The sequence below is a fragment of the Oncorhynchus kisutch genome, unplaced genomic scaffold, assembly GCF_002021735.2.
Source record: "Oncorhynchus kisutch isolate 150728-3 unplaced genomic scaffold, Okis_V2 scaffold727, whole genome shotgun sequence".
Lineage (NCBI taxonomy): Eukaryota > Metazoa > Chordata > Actinopteri > Salmoniformes > Salmonidae > Oncorhynchus > Oncorhynchus kisutch.
Window position 1 is genome coordinate 651,518 of NW_022262672.1, and position 14,899 is coordinate 666,416.

A 14,899-nucleotide genomic window follows, 5' to 3' on the forward strand; every position below is an offset into this window, starting at 1 on the left:
TGGGTTAGACACATACAGACTGGGCTAGACACATACAGACTGGGCTAGATAGATACAGACTGGGTTAGATACAGACTGGGTTAGACACATACAGACTGGGTTAGATACAGACTTGGGTTAGATACAGACTGGGTTAGAAACAGACTGGGTTAGAAACAGACTGGGTTAGACAGATACAGACTGGGTTAGACACAGACTGGGTTAGACACAGACTGGGTTAGATACAGACTGGGTTAGATACAGACTGGGTTAGACACATACAGACTGGGTTAGATACAGACTGGGTTAGACACATACAGACTGGGTTAGAAACAGACTGGGTTAGAAACAGACTGGGTTAGACAGATACAGACTGGGTTAGACAGATACAGACTGGGTTAGACAGATACAGACTGGGTTAGACAGATACAGACTGGGTTAGACAGACTGGGTTAGACACAGACTGGGTTAGACACAGACTGGGTTTGGATACATAAAGACTGGGTTAGATACATACAGACTGGGTTAGATACAGACTGGGTTAGATACAGACTGGGTTAGATACATAGACTGGGTTAGATACATAGACTGGGTTAGATACATAGACTGGGTTAGATACATAGACTGGGTTAGATACATAGACTGGTTAGATACAGACTGGGTTAGATACAGACTGGGGTTAGATACAGACTGGGTTAGATAATACAGACTGGTTAGATACATACAGACTGGGTTAGATACATACAGACTGGGTGAGATACATACAGACTGGGGTAGACCATACAGACTGGTTAGAACATACAGACTGGGTTAGATACAGACTGGGTTAGATACATAGACTGGGTTAGATACATAGACTGGGTTAGATACATAGACTGGGTTAGATACAGACTGGGTTAGATACAGACTGGGTTAGATACAGACTGGGTAGATACAGACTGGGTTAGATACAGACTGGGTTAGATACAGGACTGGGTTAGATACAGACTGGGTTAGATACAGACTGGGTTAGATACAGACTGGGTTAGATACAGACTGGGTTAGATACAGACTGGGTTAGATACAGACTGGGTTAGATACAGACTGGGTTAGATACAGACTGGGTTAGATACAGACTGGGTTAGATACAGACTGGGTTAGATACAGACTGGGTTAGATACAGACTGGGTTAGATACATAAAGACTGGGTTAGATACATAAAGACTGGGTTAGATACATAAAGACTGGGTTAGATACATAAAGACTGGGTTAGATACATAAAGACTGGGTTAGATACATAAAGACTGGGTTAGATACATAAAGACTGGGTTAGATACATAAAGACTGGGTTGGATACATAAAGACTGGGTTAGATACATAGGACTGGGTTAGACACATACAGACTGGGTTAGATACATTACAGACTGGGTTAGATACATACAGACTGGGTAGATACATACAGACTGGGTTAGATACATACAGACTGGGTTAGATACATACAGACTGGGTGAGATACATACAGACTGGGTGAGATACATACAGACTGGGTGAGATACATACAGACTGGGTGATACATACAGACTGGGTGAGATAACATACAGACTGGGTGAGACACATACAGACTGGGTGAGACACATACAGACTGGGTGAGGACACATACAGACTGGGTGAGATACATACAGACTGGGTGAAGATACATACAGACTGGGTTAGATACATACAGACTGGGTTAGATACATACAGACTGGGTTAGATACATACAGACTGGGTTAGATCATACAGACTGGGTTAGATACAGACAGACTGGGTTAGATACAGACTGGGTTAGATACAGGACTGGGTTAGATACAGACTGGGTTAGATACAGACTGGGTTAGATACAGACTGGGTTAGACACAGACTGGGTTAGATACAGACTGGGTTAGATACAGACTGGGTTAGATACAGACTGGGTTAGATAAAGACTGGGTTAGATACAGACTGGGTTAGATACAAGACTGGGTTAGATACAGACTGGGTTAGATACATAAAGACTGGGTTAGATACAGACTGGGTTAGATACATAAAGACTGGGTTAGATACAGACTGGGTTAGATACATAAAGACTGGGTTAGATACAAGACTGGGTTAGATACATACAGACTGGGTTAGATACATACAGACTGGGTTAGACATACAGACTGGGTTAGATACAGACTAGACTGGGTTAGATACAGACTGGGTTAGATACAGACTGGGTTAGATACAGACTGGGTTAGATACAGACTGGGTTAGATACAGACTGGGTTAGATACAGACTGGGTTAGATACAGACTGGGTTAGATACAGACTGGGTTAGATACAGACTGGGTTAGATACAGACTGGGTTAGATACAGACTGGGTTAGATACAGACTGGGTTAGATACAGACTGGGTTAGATACAGACTGGGTTAGATACAGACTGGGTTAGATACAGACTGGGTTAGATACAGACTGGGTTAGATACAGACTGGGTTAGATACAGACTGGGTTAGATACAGACTGGGTTAGATACATAAAGACTGGGTTAGATACATAAAGACTGGGTTAGATACATAAAGACTGGGTTAGATATAGACTGGGATAGATATATAAAGACTGGGTTAGATACATAAAGACTGGGTTAGATACATAAAGACTGGGTTAGATACAGACTGGGATAGATACAGACTGGGTTAGATACAGACTGGGTTAGATACATAAAGACTGGGTTAGATACATAAAGACTGGGTTAGATACAGACTGGGTTAGATACATAAAGACTGGGTTAGATACATAAAGACTGGGTTAGATACAGACTGGGTTAGATACAGACTGGGTTAGACACAAGGTAACATTATAAACAGACACTGTGTGTATAAAACATTGAGAACATCTGCCCTTCCATTATGTCACCTGTTAAAGCCACTTCAATCAGTGTAGATGAACGGGAGAAGACAGGTTAAAGAAGGCTTTTCAAGCCTGAAGACAATTGAGACTTGGGTTATGTATGTGTGCCATTCAGATGGTGAATGGGCAAGACATTAGATTGAAGTGCCTTTGAACAAGGTATTGTAGTAGGTGCAAGTCGTTTTGTTTCTAGAACTGCAACGCTGCTGGGCTTTTCACACTCAACCGTTTCCACTGTGTAACAACACTGGTACAGCACCCAAAGGACCTCCAGCCAACTTAAAACAACTGTGGGAAACATTGGAGTCAACATGGGCCAGCATCCCTGTGGAACGCTTTCAACACCTCGTAGAGTCAACATGGGCCAGCATCCCTGTGGAACGCTTTCAACACCTTGTAGAGTCAACATGGGCCAGCATACCTGTGGAACGCTTTCAACACCTTGTAGAGTCAACATGGGCCAGCATCCCTGTGGAACGCTTTCAACACCTTGTAGAGTCAACATGGGCCAGCATCCCTGTGGAACGCTTTCAACACCTTGTAGAGTCAACATGGGCCAGCATCCCTGTGGAACGCTTTCAACACCTTGTAGAGTCAACATGGGCCAGCATACCTGTGGAACGCTTTCAACACCTTGTAGAGTCAACATGGGCCAGCATCCCTGTGGAACGCTTTCAACACCTTGTAGAGTCAACATGGGCCAGCATCCCTGTGGAACGCTTTCAACACCTTGTAGAGTCAACATGGGCCAGCATCCCTGTGGAACGCTTTCAACACCTTGTAGAGTCAACATGGGCCAGCATACCTGTGGAACGCTTTCAACACCTTGTAGAGTCAACATGGGCCAGCATCCCTGTGGAACGCTTTCAACACCTTGTAGAGTCAACATGGGCCAGCATACCTGTGGAACGCTTTCAACACCTTGTAGAGTCAACATGGGCCAGCATACCTGTGGAACGCTTTCAACACCTTGTAGATGCCCGACATATTTAGGCTGTTCTTGAGGGCAACTCAATATTAGGAAGGTGTTCGTAATGTTTATCACATGGTGCACGTTTCCTTTAGATTTTATAATCTATGTTTTCCTTTTGGGCTGAAGCCAGAACCAGGATAGACGAGGAGCAGATGAGGTGACAGCTGGTAGGATGATAGATTTTCAATGTTTTCCTTTTGGGCTGAAGCCAGAACCAGGATAGACGAGGAGCAGATGAGGTGACAGCTGGTAGGATGATAGATTTTCAATGTTTTCCTTTTGGGCTGAAGCCAGAACCAGGATAGACGAGGAGCAGATGAGGTGACAGCTGGTAGGATGATAGATTTTCAATGTTTTCCTTTTGGGCTGAAGCCAGAACCAGGATAGACGAGGAGCAGATGAGGTGACAGCTGGTAGGATGATAGATTTTCAATGTTTTCCTTTTGGGCTGAAGCCAGAACCAGGATAGACGAGGAGCAGATGAGGTGACAGCTGGTAGGATGATAGATTTTCAATGTTTTCCTTTTGGGCTGAAGCCAGAACCAGGATAGACGAGGAGCAGATGAGGTGACAGCTGGTAGGATGATAGATTTTCAATGTTTTCCTTTTGGGCTGAAGCCAGAACCAGGATAGACGAGGAGCAGATGAGGTGACAGCTGGTAGGATGATAGATTTTCAATGTTTTCCTTTTGGGCTGAAGCCAGAACCAGGATAGACGAGGAGCAGATGAGGTGACAGCTGGTAGGATGATAGATTTTCAATGTTTTCCTTTTGGGCTGAAGCCAGAACCAGGATAGACGAGGAGCAGATGAGGTGACAGCTGGTAGGATGATAGATTTTCAATGTTTTCCTTTTGGGCTGAAGCCAGAACCAGGATAGACGAGGAGCAGATGAGGTGACAGCTGGTAGGATGATAGATTTTCAATAACATAAGTGTTTTTAAACTCTAGCTTGTCCTCAAAGTGACTTGGTAATTTCTCCGTCTTCCTTTAGCTCGAAGGAAAACATCTCTCACAGTGGGTAGGTAATTTCTCCATATTCCTTTAGCTCGAAGGAAAACCTCACATTTCTGTGTCATTTAGACGTTATTCAGACTGCCATTTTTCAAAGCAATTTGAACCCCACTGTTGATCCCGTCTCTTTCACGGTACAATGTCTTCCTGCTCTAAATGAGTGTCTTGACAAAACAACTTTCAAAACAAACAACAACCTTTGTCCAATTATCCCTGAACCTTCTCTGGCAGTTTTCTGGAGGGTTGGTTGATTGACTCACAGAGAAACATTGGGGGTGTCCCAAATGGCCCCCGATCTCCTATATACTGGAATAGGAGCCCGGTCTAAAGTAGTGTACTATATAGGGAACAGGGTATCATGTGGGACGTAAGCCTTTATTTAAACCAAGCAGACAAGAAGAGTCGTCCTCACACAGACATCAATTACGTTGTATTCCAACTATCATCTCCTCACTTGACAAAGACGTTATAGATGACGGATAATGAACAGTATGGACAGACAGGAGCTGAGAGATAATGAACAGTATGGACAGACAGAGATAATGAACAGTATGTACAGACATAGATAATGAACAGTATGGACAGACAGGAGCTGAGAGATAATGAACAGTATGGACAGACAGGAGCTGAGAGATAATGAACAGTATGGACAGACAGAGATAATGAACAGTATGGACAGACAGAGATAATGAACAGTGTGGACAGACAGAGATAATGAACGGTATGGACAGACAGAGAGAATGAACAGTATGGACAGACAGGAGCTGAGCGTTAATGAACAGTATGGACAGACAGAGATAATGAACAGTATGGACAGACAGGAGCTGAGAGATAATGAACGGTATGGACAGACAGAGATAATGAACAGCATGGACAGACAGATAATGAACGGTATGGACAGACAGAGATAATGAACGGTATGGACAGACAGATAATGAACAGTATGGACAGACAGGAGCTGAGAGATAATGAACAGTATGGACAGACAGGAGCTGAGAGATAATGAACAGTATGGACAGACAGAGATAATGAACAGTATGGACAGACAGAGATAATGAACAGTATGGACAGACAGAGATAATGAACAGTATGGACAGACAGGAGCTGAGAGATAATGAACAGTATGGACAGACAGGAGCTGAGAGATAATGAACAGTATGGACAGACAGAGATAATGAACGGTATGGACAGAGAGATAATGAATGGTATGGACATACAGAGATAATGAACGGTATGGACATACAGAGATAATGAACAGTATGGACAGACAGAGATAATGAACCGTATGGACAGACAGGAGCTGAGCGATAATGAACAGTATGGACAGACAGAGATAATGAACAGTATGGACAGACAGGAGCTGAGAGATAATGAACGGTATGGACAGACAGAGATAATGAACAGTATGGACAGACAGGAGCTGAGAGATAATGAACAGTATGGACAGACAGAGATAATGAACAGTATGGACAGACAGAGATAATGAACGGTATGGACAGACAGGAGCTCAGAGATAATGAACAGTTTGGACAGACAGAGATAATGAACAGTATGGACAGAGAGATAATGAACGGTATGGACAGACAGAGATAATGAACGGTATGGACAGACAGGAGCTGAGAGATAATGAACGGTATGGACAGACATGAGCTGAGAGATAATGAACAGTATGGACAGACAGAGATAATGAACAGTATGGACAGACAGAGATAATGAACAGTATGGACAGACAGGAGCTGAGAGATAATGAACGGTATGGACAGACAGAGATAATGAACGGTATGGACAGAGAGATAATGAATGGTATGGACATACAGAGATAATGAACAGTATGGACAAACAGGAGCTGAGCGATAATGAACAGTATGGACAGACAGAGATAATGAACAGTATGGACAGACAGGAGCTGAGAGATAATGAACAGTATGGACAGACAGAGATAATGAACAGTATGGACAGACAGGAGCTGAGAGATAATGAACAGTATGGACAGACAGAGATAATGAACAGTATGGACAGACATAGATAATGAACAGTATGGACAGACAGAGATAATGAACGGGATGGACAGACAGAGATAATGAACGGTATGGACAGACAGAGATAATGAACGGTATGGACAGACAGAGATAATGAACGGTATGGACAGACAGATAATGAACGGTATGGACAGACAGAGATAATGAACGGTATGGACAGACAGAGAGGATGAACAGTATGGACAGACAGAGAGAATGAACAGTATGGACAAACAGAGATAATGAACGGTATGGACAGACAGAGATAATGAACAGTATGGACAGACAGAGAGAATGAACAGTATGGACAGACAGAGAGAATGAACAGTATGGACAGACAGAGAATGAACAGTATGGACAGACAGAGAGAATGAACAGTATGGACAAACAGAGATAATGAACAGTATGGACAGACAGAGATAATGAACGGCATGGACAGACAGAGATAATGAACAGTATGGACAGACAGAGATAATGAACAGTATGGACAGACAGGAGCTGAGAGATAATGAACAGTATGGACAGACAGAGATAATGAACCGTATGGACAGACAGAGATAATGAACAGTATGTAGACAGAGATAATGAACAGTATGGACAGACAGAGATAATGAACGGGATGGACAGACAGAGATAATGAACGGTATGGACAGACAGAGATAATGAACGGTATGGACAGACAGAGAGAATGAACAGTATGGACAGACAGAGAGAATGAACAGTATGGACAAACAGAGATAATGAACGGTATGGACAGACAGAGATAATGAACAGTATGGACAGACAGAGAGAATGAACAGTATGGACAGACAGAGAGAATGAACAGTATGGACAAACAGAGATAATGAACGGTATGGACAGACAGAGATAATGAACAGTATGGACAGACAGAGATAATGAACAGTACTGACAGACAGGAGCTCATTAACACATTCTGATATTGGAGATCTATGAAACATCAACACAAATATGTTTTGTTTGTGTTTGTCTGCGAAATAAATGGAACCATATTCCCTTTATAGTGCACTACTTTAGACCAGAGCCCTATAGAACCCTATTCCCTAAATATAGTGCACTACTTTAGACCAGAGCCCTATAGAACCCTATTCCCTAAATATAGTGCACTACTTTAGACCAGAGCCCTATAGAACCCTATTCCCTATATATAGTGCACTACTTTAGACCAGGACCCTATAGAACCCTATTCCCTATATAGTGCACTACTTTAGATCAGGGCCCTATAGAACCCTATTCCCTATATATAGTGCACTACTTTAGACAAAGGCCCTATAGAACCCTATTCCCTAAATATAGTACACTACTTTAGACCAGGACCCTATAGAATCCTATTCCCTAAATATAGTGCACTACTTTAGACCAGAGCCCTATAGAACCCTATTCCCTAAATATAGTGCACTACTTTAGACCAGAGCCCTATAGACCCTCAAACCCCTTTTGGTCCTGGTCTAAATCATTGCACTACATAGGAAATAGGGCCCTTTGTTGTTTACTAGGGAGTCTCTTCCATCTCGATAAATGTTAACAAGAAATGAAAAATGATAACCCTAATCGACTGTATTTCTAGATGAGTTACTAAATAATGAGCTGTGTGGGAGGTGGGGGGGGGGGGGTTCCAACCACACAACCATCACAGAACTACCAATTAACATCACCACAATGGGTTATGTTGCCAGATGGTATTATTGTATTAGATAGCATCGTCCATTACCAACCATTGAATTTCAAGGATTTTCTATTGTATAGTCAATATGAAACCTGCATCCGTTTAATTCAATTACGCCACTATACCACTATACACACTATCTGCTTGTTCTGGTTTGTATTGAGGGGATTAGTAGCTGGCTGGCTGTGTACATGTCACACCCTGGTCTTAGTATTTTGTGTTTATATATTTATTTTGGTCAGGCCAGGGTGTGACATGGGGTTATTTTGTGTTGTGTTGTGGTATTGGGGGTTTTAGTAGGTATTGGGATTGTGGCTGAGTAGGGGTGTCTAGCATAGTCTATGGCTGCCTGAGGTTCTCAGAGTCAGGTGATTCTCGTTGTCTCTGATTGGGAACCATATTTAGGTAGCCTGGGTTTCACTGTGTGTTTGTATTCACCAGATAGGCTGTATAGGTTTTCACGTTCCGTTTGTTGTTTTGTATTTTGTCGTGTTTATTCATTCATTAAACATGTATCGAACAAACCACACTGCATTTTGGTCCGACTCTCCTTCGACGGAAGAAAGCCGTAACAGTACAATGATAGATACCACGGCAGGAGGTCTGTCTAACAGTGGTAAACATTAAGGTTGAAGTTGTTGCTATTCAGATGAGAGATAAAAGGTTGGAAGAGGACAGCAACATCACAGGTCCTCAACACAACAGCAGCAGCATGGTGATGATGGTTGGAGGATGACAGCAACACCCCAGGTCCTCACCACAACACAACAACAGCAGCATGGTGATGATGGTTGGAGGATGACAGCAACACCCCAGGTCCTCACCACAACACAACAACAGCAGCATGGTGATGATGGTTGGAGGATGACAGCAACACCCCAGGTCCTCACCACAACACAACAACAGCAGCATGGTGATGATGGTTGGAGGATGACAGCAACACCCCAGGTCCTCAACACAACAGCATGGTGATGATGGTTGGAGGATGACAGCAACACCCCAGGTCCTCAACACAACAACAGGAGCATGGTGATGATGGTTGGAGGATGACAGCAACACCCCAGGTCCTCACCACAACAACAGCAGCATGGCGATGATGGTTGGAGGATGACAGCAACACCCCAGGTCCTCACCACAACACAACATCAGCAGCATGGTGATGATGGTTGGAGGATGACAGCAACACACCAGGTCCTCACCACAACACAACAACAGCAGCATGGTGATGATGGTTGGAGGATGACAGCAACACCCCAGGTCCTCACCACAACAACAGCAGCAGCATGGTGATGATGGTTGGAGGATGACAGCAACACCCCAGGTCCTCACCACAACACAACAACAGCAGCATGGTGATGATGGTTGGAGGATGACAGCAACACCCCAGGTCCTCACCACAACAACAGCAGCATGGTGATGATGGTTGGAGGATGACAGCAACACCCCAGGTCCTCACCACAACACAACAACAGCAGCATGGTGATGATGGTTGGAGGATGACAGCAACACCCCAGGTCCTCACCACAACAACAGCAGCATGGTGATGATGGTTGGAGGATGACAGCAACACACCAGGTCCTCACCACAACACAACAACAGCAGCATGGTGATGATGGTTGGAGGATGACAGCAACACCCCAGGTCCTCACCACAACACCAGCAGCATGGTGATGATGGTTGGAGGATGACAGCAACACCCCAGGTCCTCACCACAACAACAGCAGCATGGTGATGATGGTTGGAGGATAACAGCAACACCCCAGGTCCTCACCACAACACAACAACAGCAGCATGGTGATGATGGTTGGAGGATGACAGCAACACCCCAGGTCCTCACCACAACAACAGCAGCATGGTGATGATGGTTGGAGGATGACAGCAACACCCCAGGTCCTCAACACAACACCAGCAGCATGGTGATGATGGTTGGAGGATGACAGCAACACCCCAGGTCCTCAACACAACAACAGCAGCAGCATGGTGATGATGGTTGGAGGATGACAGCAACACCCCAGGTCCTCACCACAACACAACAGCAGCATGGTGATGGTTGGAAGATGACAGCAACACCCCAGGTCCTCACCACAACACAACAGCAGCATGGTGATGATGGTTGGAGGATGACAGCAACACCCCAGGTCCTCACCACAACAACAGCAGCATGGTGATGATGGTTGGAGGATGACAGCAACACCCCAGGTCCTCACAACAACAGCAGCATGGTGATGATGGTTGGAGGATGACAGCAACACCCCAGGTCCTCACCACAACACAACAACAGCAGCATGGTGATGATGGTTGGAGGATGACAGGAACACCCCAGGTCCTCACCACAACAGCAGCAGCATGGTGATGATGGTTGGAGGATGACAGCAACACCCCAGGTCCTCACCACAACAGCAGCAGCATGGTGATGATGGTTGGAGGATGACAGCAACACCCCAGGTCATAGTGATGGATCAGACAGAGTACTCAGCCTTAAATAGATGTTCAGGTTACTTTCTCAACTCCTCCGTTGAGCTGCACCTAAGGGCCCTAGACAGAGCTGCACCTAAGGGCCCTAGTCAGAGCTGCCCCTAAGGGCCCTAGTCAGAGCTGCCCCTCAGGGCCCTAGACAGGGCTGCCCCTAAGGGCCTTAGACAGAGCTGCCCCCTAAGGGCCCTAGTCAGAGCTGCCCCCTAAGGGCCCTAGTCAGAGCTGCCCCTAAGTGCCCTAGTCAGAGCTGCCCCTAAGGGCCCTAGTCAGAGCTGCCCCTAAGGGCCCTAGTCAGAGCTGCCCCTAAGGGCCCTAGACAGAGCTGCACCTAAGGGCCCTAGACAGAGCTGCACCTAAGGGCCCTAGACAGAGCTGCCCCTAAGGGCCCTAGACAGAGCTGCCCCTAAGGGCCCTAGTCAGAGCTGCCCCTAAGGGCCCTAGTCAGAGCTGCCCCTAAGGGCCCTAGACAGAGCTGCCCCTAAGGGCCCTAGTCAGAGCTGCCCCTAAGTGCCCTAGTCAGAGCTGCCCCTAAGGGCCCTAGACAGAGCTGCACCTTTTGGGACACAGAGTACTCTTTATGAGATAGAATATCAGGTTTCTTTCTCCAGCCCTCCATTGCCTTTCGGATTCCCAGCACATCGTCATTCTAGTGTTTCTGGAAAGCTCACCTAAGGCTAAATCAGCCCTGGGGTTTCAGCTCCCAGGTACAATTAGATATAAAAAGTCAGCCAAGCTTATCCTCCTCACTCTACATCAATATTAGCAGAGGGGGACCATGCCCCCAGGGTAGATCTGTCCTCAGAACAATCACTGGCACCTCTCCTTCCCTCCCAATCCATCGCACACATCCTCTTGTCTATCCGCCCATTCCTTCTCCTGTCTGCTCCTCTCACACCTCTCCTCCCTCCACCTCTCCTCCCTCCACCTCTCCTCCCTCCACCTCTCCTCCCTCCACCTCCCTTCATCTCTCCTCCCTCCATCTCTCCTCCCTCCATCTCTCCTCCCTCCATCTCTCCTCCCTCCATCTCTCCTCGTTCCTCTCCTCCCTCCATCTCTCCATCTCTCCAGCTCTCCATCTCTCCTCCCTCCACCCATCCTCCCTCCATCTCCCCTCGTTCCTCTCCTCCCTCCATCTCCCCTCGTTCCTCTCCTCCCTCCACCTCTCCTCCCTCCACCTCTCCTCCCTCCACCTCTCCTCCCTCCACCTCTCCTCCCTCCACCTCTCCTCCCTCCACCTCTCCTCGTTCCTCTCCTCCTTCCACCTCTCCTTCCTCCACTTCTCCTCCCTCATCGTTCCTCTCCTCCCTCCATCTCTCCTCCCTCCACCTCTCCTCCCTCCACCTCTCCTCCCTCCACCTCTCCTCCCTCCACCTCTCCTCCCTCCACCTCTCCTCCCTCCACCTCTCCTCCCTCCACCTCTCCTCCCTCCACCTCTCCTCCCTCCACCTCTCCTCCCTCCACCTCTCCTCCCTCCACCTCTCCTCCCTCCACCTCTCCTCCCTCCACCTCTCCTCCCTCCACCTCTCCTCCCTCCACCTCTCCTCCCTCCACCTCTCCTCCCTCCACCTCTCCTCCCTCCACCTCTCCTCCCTCCACCTCTCCTCCTTCCACCTCTCCTCCTTCCACCTCTCCTCCTTCCACCTCTCCTCCTTCCACCTCTCCTCCTTCCACCTCTCCTCCTTCCACCTCTCCTCCTTCCACCTCTCCTCCTTCCACCTCTCCTCCTTCCACCTCTCCTCCTTCCACCTCTCCTCCTTCCACCTCTCCTCCTTCCACCTCTCCTCCTTCCACCTCTCCTCCTTCCACCTCTCCTCCTTCCACCTCTCCTCCTTCCACCTCTCCTCCTTCCACCTCTCCTCCTTCCACCTCTCCTCCTTCCACCTCTCCTCCTTCCACCTCTCCTCCTTCCACCTCTCCTCCTTCCACCTCTCCTCCTTCCACCTCTCCTCCTTCCACCTCTCCTCCTTCCACCTCTCCTCCTTCCACCTCTCCTCCCTCAATCTCTCCATCTCTCCTCCCTCCACCTCTCCTCCCTCCATCTCCCCTCGTTCCTCTCCTCCCTCAATCTCTCCTCCCTCCACCTCTCCTCCCTCCATCTCCCCTCCCTCCATCTCCCCTCGTTCCTCTCCTCCCTTCATCTCTCCTCCTTCCACCTCTCCTTCCTCCACTTCTCCTCCCTCATCGTTCTTCTCCTCCCTCAATCTCTCCTCCTTCCACCTCTCCTCCCTCAATCTCTCCTCGTTCCTTTCCTTCCTCCCTTCTCATCTGACTCACACCTCCCAAAACTCCCCAAAGCCAGTTACAGAGGATGGCTAGGCAATTCATCCTCACCTCTCCTCCTTTCCTCTCTCCTTTTTATCCACCCTCAATCCCTCTTCCTCAATCTCTCCCTCTCCTCCCAAAATGTCACATAGCCAGTTAGAGAGAGAGGGTGTGTGGTCTGGTCTTTCAATCTGTTAGAGACTGGGACCTGGGAGCCGAGGAGAGGAAGGAGAGATGCAGGAGAGGAAGGAGAGATGGAGGAGAGGAAGGAGAGATGCAGGAGAGGAAGGAGAGATGGAGGGATGAGGGGGGAAGGAGAAATGGAGGAGAGGAAGGAGAGATGGAGGGAGTTTAAGGAGAGATGGAGGAGAGGAAGGAGAGATGGAGGGATGAGGGGGGAAGGAGAGAAAGGAGAGATGGAGGAGAGGGCGGAGAGATGGGGGATTTGAAGGAGAGATGGAGGAGAGGAAGGAGAGATGGAGGGATGAGGGGGGAAGGAGAGATGGAGGAGAGGAAGGAGAGATGGAGGGATGAGGGGGAAGGAGAGATGGAGGAGAGGGCGGAGAGATGGGGGAGTTGAAGGAAAGATGGAGGAGAGGAAGGAGAGATGGAGGGATGAGGGGGGAAGGAGAGATGGAGGAGAGATGGAGGGATGAGGGGGGGAAGGAGAGATGGAGGAGAGATGGAGGGATGAGGGGGGAAGGAAGGGTTTTCTATTACACACTGTTCTCCTCAATGGGGATCATTGCTCATTGTGTTTTGGTCCTGTGGTCCGAGGCAGAGCAGAACACATCAGTCTTGACCATTCAATAGATTTACAGAAGAATGATTACTGCTGTCTGCCGGGTGACAGAAGGGACAGACTAAATCTCTGGAGCAGGAGGATACGTGATTAGGCAGATTGATGTTGTGGGAAGATTTACTGGTGTTACGGACAGAGACTGGCCTCAGGGAAGATTTACTGGTGTTACGGGAAGAGACTGGCCTCAGGGAAGAGACTGGCCTCAGGGAAGAGACTGGCCTCAGGGAAGAGACTGGCCTCAGGGAAGAGACTGGCCTCAGGGAAGAGACTGGCCTCAGGGAAGAGACTGGCCTCAGGGAAGAGACTGGCCTCAGGGAAGAGACTGGCCTCAGGGAAGATTTACTGGTGTTACATACAGAGACTGACCTCAGGGAAGAGACTGACCTCACCTGCACCATTGAAATAATCTTGACTGGCTGCATCACTGCTTGGTATCGAGACATCAGACCAGCACAGACTGGAATATGATCCGGGATTCCTCCCGATGGCATTGAGGAGTATACCACATCAGTCACTGGCTTCATCAATAAGTGCATCGATGACATCATCCCTACAGTGACCGTATATACATACCCCAAACAGAAGCCGTGGATTATAGGCAACATCCACACTGAGCTACAAGGTAGAGCTGCCGCTTTCAAGGAGCGGGACTCTAACCTGGAAGCTTTTAAGAAATCACACTCTGCCCTCCAACGAACCATCAAACAGGCAAAGCGTCAATACAGGACTAAGATTAAATCGTATGACACCAGCTCTGACGCTCGTCGGATGTGGCAGGGCTTGCTATGACAGACTAGAAAGGGAAT